The 5,866-nt window shown below is 53.8% G+C and overlaps 1 long non-coding RNA gene across 1 annotated transcript; it reads right to left on the bottom strand.

The window, feature by feature from the left end:
- Positions 1-784: 784 nt before the first annotated feature.
- Positions 785-5,258, bottom strand: LOC141581674 (uncharacterized). The gene is made up of 3 exons (XR_012514456.1): positions 5,149-5,258; positions 3,128-3,996; positions 785-2,837 (listed from the first exon to the last, which is right to left on the bottom strand). It is a non-coding gene; the product is annotated as an uncharacterized LOC141581674 (long non-coding RNA).
- Between the last annotated feature and the right edge of the window lie 608 nt (positions 5,259-5,866).

Consider the following 5,866-nt stretch of genomic DNA (forward strand, 5'->3'; position numbering starts at 1 on the left):
CACACCCCTTCGAATCACATGAGCAGCTCCGCAGGAGTGTGGGTCATCAGCTGTGGGCTCATCTGCCCAGCCCATGCATTTCCACCCTTGCCTGCCCCTATCCTGCAGTCCTGTGAGCTCCCCTGCTCCTAGGCAACTGTGGGAATGTCACAGATTTCCCCCAGTAGAAAGATACCACGCTTGGCCTCTCCTGCCTCAGAATTCTTGTCTCTGAATTTCTCAGTTACTCCTAAAGCACCAAGCTTCAAGCTGGCTGTGCTTGGGACAGAGGTCAGGGCAAGCCCAGACCAATGCACCCCAAATTTCACCCGACTCCAATGCTCCCTCAACATTCACACAGACTTCATTTTGGAAAAAAAATCTAAGACTACGGAAAAGTTGAGAGAATGGCACAATGAATCTATCCATTGTCTGGATTCACAAATTAACATTTTGCCTCATTTATTCTCTCTCTCCCTCTCCCCTCCTTCTACCCTCCCTCCTCTCTCCATAGAAATATCCCACGAGGTTCACAGTGACACCTCACCCTGTTATCGGTAATGCTAACTTTGATAGCAAGTAATGGCAGCTCAATCTTCCACGGGAATGACATGTTTTGCATGTGTAATTGATGAGAAATGTGTGGAGTGTTGCTTTAAAGTCATGTGAATCTCCTGATCCTCAGCACCCTTCAGCAATGCTTTTCACATCTGATGATCCCAACTGAGTCATTTATGATGTTGGTGGCTGCAAAATTCAATCACTTTGCTTTGTTTTGAGCATCTCTGTAGATTTGTGGATGTTTTTCAAGTTCAATGTGGCATTATCTTAACCAACATTACTGTTTTTGATGGTCCTATTGTCCCAAGTTTTGTCAGCAGCAGCCCCTCCAGCTGGCTCTGGGGAACTTCTGATGAGTCTGCCCCCATCTGAGCACTTTTCTATTCCTTGGAATAGAAACAGCAAAATGCTCTATGCCCACCCCTCAGTTTTCTTGTCCTTAGCCTGGAATTGGCCGTTTCTCTAAAGAGCCCTGACATCGTTTAGTGGGAATGGTATTTAGAAAACAAAATATGTGTGTTAGTGTGTTTATTGCTATTGGGATGTCACTGCTTCTAGGATCTTCAGTGCTTTTAAAAAAATAATTATGGAGATAACAGCTGAAGCTTATTGCCAGGCTCCATACTAAGCTGTCAGCATGCAACATTTTATTTCAGCCTCACACCCGTGAGGTAGGTGCTATTGTTATCCTCATTCTGCATTTGAGGAAACCAAGTGTAAAGTGTGCAGGAGACTCCTGGAGTCAGGATCCAAGTCTGAATCCAGAATCCACTCTTCCAACCATGGCCTACATCTTGAGGGCCTGTGATCTGCCTGCCATGGTGCAAACATTATCACTGATCTTACAATAATGCTGACAAGATAGATACTCCCATTATACAGATGGGGAAGCCTGAGGCTCACAGAGGGCACATACTCTGCCTGAGGTCATCAGCTGGCAGGGCCACAGCTAGATCGTGGATTCCAGCCAGTGTCTCTGCTTCTCCTCCCCACCCACAGTTCTCACACTGTGTCCCGCTTGGGCCCTGGGACCTGATTATGTCAAGGAAAGGTGTCTGAGACAGCACCCGAGGCCCTCTTGGGCTCTGTCACTGCCTTGCCAGCTTCTCCCCACCATCTGGAACCATGGACGAGTTGAAATGAGGGAAGGGCCCAAGAGAGCTGCTGAAACCACACAGCCATGCTTCTGGATGGGGCTCTGGTGTCTCTGTGTGCTGGTGGCAGTGGTGGCGTTTCTTCAGCAGAGAAGGGCAGACTTAGGACAGACATTGGCCACCACCCTGTATGGGGCTGCTGTGTAGGCCTGGGGTGCCCAGATCGGAGTGGAGAGGACGGGTGCACTGTGGATTGGGGGGTTGAAGCACAGGGCATCAGAGTCAACAGATGTGGATTTTAGTCTCATCTTTATCACCTGTTATCCATGAGATCTCATGGATAATTTCTCACGAAAACCTCCAAGCCTCAGTTATCTCATCTGAAAAATGGGGATAACAGTGTTTACTTAGCCCCCAGAGTCGCCAGGAGGATAAGATAACACACATGGAGTGCCTGGCATAGGGCCTGATCCACTGGAAGTGCGTGAAATAACATCATCTGGTGTCACTGCCACTTCGTTAAGTCTGGAGGCACCAGGTGGGAGTGCCTGGGAGACGACCCGTTGCCACAGAGCTGGCTGGCATCTTCCTTGTCTCAGTAAATGGCCATCCACTCATTGCTTATTTAGGTCCCAAACCTCACAGGCGTCCTTCACCCCTTCATCCTTCACCCCTACAACCATAACGAGTTGGCAGGTATGGGCTGGCTGCTCTTCCAAGGTCGTTCTTACTTATGTCATCTTCTTGATCCCTCCAGTGCAGATGTCAGACAGAAGGAGGCCATGCATCAGCAGGACAGCTGCGGCCAGGTGGAGAGCAGGCTAGGGCCAGCTCAGGCAGACGATGCCCTCAGTCACCCCAGTCAACCTGGGGCTCTGGTACAGTCCCCCACCACCCTGGCCCCCAAGGTTAGAGACACACTTGGAGGGAGGAGAGCAAAGACCTGAGGAGGCAGGAGGGAGTGCAGCAGTGCAGGGCGTCTGTCTCCTGCTCAAGCTGGAAGCCGCTCTTCCCCAGGGTTTTCCCAGGAGTGGAGCTGAAGTCCCCGTCTACGGGTGCCTGAGCTATGGAGGGCGTTGTCTCTCACACTGTCCGTGGGGGCAGGCCATGTCCCTCTTGCTTGGATCTGATGTCCAGTGGCCCATGGGTTTGGTTTCCTTGCTGCCCCTCTGTGGTTCATTCTCAGCCAGCAGCCAGTGTGATCTGAAAACACATATTGGGTCACATTCCTCACCAGCCTCCAGCCTACTCCCACCTGAGACTAAAGCTGAAGCCTTGGTTGGAAGGAGCTGCCCCCAGATGGTTAGAGAGCTCTTCTTCCTGAGGAGGGTCAACATTCAATGCAGTCTTGGTGCCACGTGGCTTCCTGAGCCTGGTTGCCCGCCCTGTACCACCCGCATCAGCCCTGCCTCCCCAGGTCAGCTTTCTTTTCTCTATTTTGACCACAAAAATTTCTCACCCACTGGATTTATCTTCCTCCTTTAGTCACTTACTTGTGTGTGGTCAACTTGCTGCTTCTCTCCTCCTACGGCTCAAATTAATTAGAGTGAGGGTTTGGTCTTGTTCCCAGCTGTTCCTGGCATATAGTAGGTGCTCAGTTAAACATCTGTTAGGGGGTGGGGTTGCTGGCAGGGAACACGCTGCCCAGGGCCTTCTTTTTTGCAGGGGACGGAATAAGCTTATAAGAGGTGGCTTTGTTTCTTCCTCGGGAGCTGCTCTAAGGCTTAGTAGCTCTCCACATTAGGACATTCTTTCTGCTTGGTCGGGCTCATATTCGTTTTCGCCACATCGTGGTTTCACAGCCACAGCAGCACAGCGTGGCAGTTAAGGCTAGAGCAGGGGTTTGGATGACCGTTAAATCCAGGTTTAAAGCCAGGTTCTGCAACTTGCTAGCTTTGCAAAGCTCTGAAAGTTACTTCACCTCTTCGAGCCTCTGTCTTCTTGGCTGTAAAGTGGGGTGTCTTATAGAGTTGTGACAATTCAATAAAGGGATAAAAACAAAGCACAGTGCATGTAGCCACGAGGGCCACAGAATGTTCCCCCACTATTATGAGATCTGAAGATGGTGGCAGAGGGGGCAGTGCCTGGCTTCCTGGGGATCAGTGGATGTCTTTGTAGCCACTGCTTTAATCCTCCGTGGGGGACCTTTCCCTTGTTCGTCTCTGCTCACATGGATGAAGCTGAGGCCTCCAGAGGAACCCCGGGAGCCACAGAGCTGGCAGGACCTAGGGCCCCAGCCCCTTGCCTTTGCTGACCAAAGGAGTCACTCACTGAACCAGCTGCCCTGTGTGGCGGGAGTACTGTCCCTCGGGAGGCCGCGTGTCCCAGGTGACGGTGCAGTCACTGTCCAGTGGTCTATCACCTGCCGGGATAAAGCCAGCCCGTTTTAGTCATTAGCTGTTGCTCTTTCAAGATAAAGAGAAGCCACAATTGAGTTTTTACAGAAGCTATTTTTAGATTTCTGGCTTCATAACCACCTTGGAATTTCCTATTTTCTCCCACTCTTCCTTTCATTTTATTTTTTAAAAAAGAGGACAAGTCAACCTAAAACATTGAATAAATAAGCCAGCAGGGACAGCACAGAACGAACCGAGGCCAAAACACACATCACCTGTCCCTGGGTGATCTAAGGAGGTAAATGAGCCTCTTTGGTTACAAGAAACACAGCTGTCCAGAGACGCCTTCAGGACAGACTCCTATGGGGGTCCCAGGCCCGGCCCCGGTGGCTGGAGGGGGCGGCAGGGCAGGGCCAGCACATCCTGGGCGGGCCCTGGAGGTGTGTTTCCAGGGGGTGTGTTTCCAGCGGTTGCTTGCTTTTTGTCCTGGGCCTTCTCAACGGGGTGGAGAGAAAGGGAGCTTCCAAGGGGGGGATGGCAAAGGCTGAAGCCTGCGCGCCCCGCGGGGCTTCCCCGGCCGGCAGCACAGGCGGTCCCCACTGAGTTCTGTCTTCAGAGGGAGGGTCAGCCCCAGCTCCACGGGGAGATGCCCCTCTACCAGGACCCATGGGCTCCCTCCTGGCACAGGCCAAAGGAGTGAGAAAATGAAAAGAAGTAAAACCCTGGGCTCAGGCGGCCAACAGAGGCTGGGCCCTCAGGGTCACTAAGGACACGTGCTCGGGAAAGCCCAGCAGCGACCCCAGGGCGGTGGCCTGCACCCACGGACAGTCCCGCGTAAACTGGCCTGCGTTCGGTGGCCGGGGAAGGGAAGACGTGGAATCATGGGGGATTCCTCCCAGTGGACAAGTGTGCCACGTGGCTGGTCCCCAGGACAGGAGAGAGGAGAGAAGCCCAGCCCGCTGGCTCCGGGAAGGAGGCGGGCGGAGAGCGATCCCGGGACTTCCCCCAGCTCGGCACCCCAGTGCGGGGCGGCAGTGCCCCCGACTCCCCGGGCTACCCGTCCTGCCTCCGGCCTGGGCCTCTGCCCCCCACCCCCCCCCACCCCACTCTGAGCCCCTTAAGAGCAGGGACGGGTCTCACTCATCTCTGCCGTCCTCACCCGGGCCCCACGTCCAAACCTCAGTGAGTGCCCCGCAAGGAGTGAATAGTGAATAAGCGCGTGTGGCCGAGGACGTGGGAGGCGGTCGTTTCTCCCCCAGCCCTTCCTGGTCTTTTCCGTGGAGGCAAAGGCCAGGGGGCGCTTCCCTGTCCGTTCCGGGGGCGGGCCCTGCTCAGGCGCGCTTCATCTCCGCACACCGCGGCCCGGGCGAGGCGCGCTCTTAAACGGGGAGGAGCCGCCCCCTGCCGGCCGTAGCCGGGAGTGCCGCACACGGCCGGCGGGAGCCCTGGCGAAGGGGCCGGTGGCCCGGGAGGGTTGTGCAGCGTTTCTCAGGCGCGGGGAGTGGATGGGGCTTACAAGGCGCTGGCTGGGTAGGAAGAATAAGGTCAAGACAGCTATTGTCCAACCAGGTCCAACATGGTCACAAGGGCAGCAAGGTCTTGAAGAACATGAGATGATTCCTGGGTTTCAGATTCACATCCAGGATTTCAGTATCTTCATTTTTACAAAAGGTGTTCAGAACCTGTACTGAGCTGATGTGTGCAAAGACCACTACTCACCCCCATGCATCTGCAAATGGAGCAACCTCACCCTTAAAGGTATATGGTAATCCGCAGAGACAGCTCCTTTCCCATCACCCAGCTTAGTATTAGCCATGCATCACAGTGAAAAGAGCATGGGTTTTGGAGTCACACATGCTTCTGGCCAAGTCTTGGATTTGCTGTTTGCTAGCTGGG

This window comes from Saimiri boliviensis, chromosome 16 (genome assembly GCF_048565385.1).
Source record: "Saimiri boliviensis isolate mSaiBol1 chromosome 16, mSaiBol1.pri, whole genome shotgun sequence".
NCBI lineage: Eukaryota > Metazoa > Chordata > Mammalia > Primates > Cebidae > Saimiri > Saimiri boliviensis.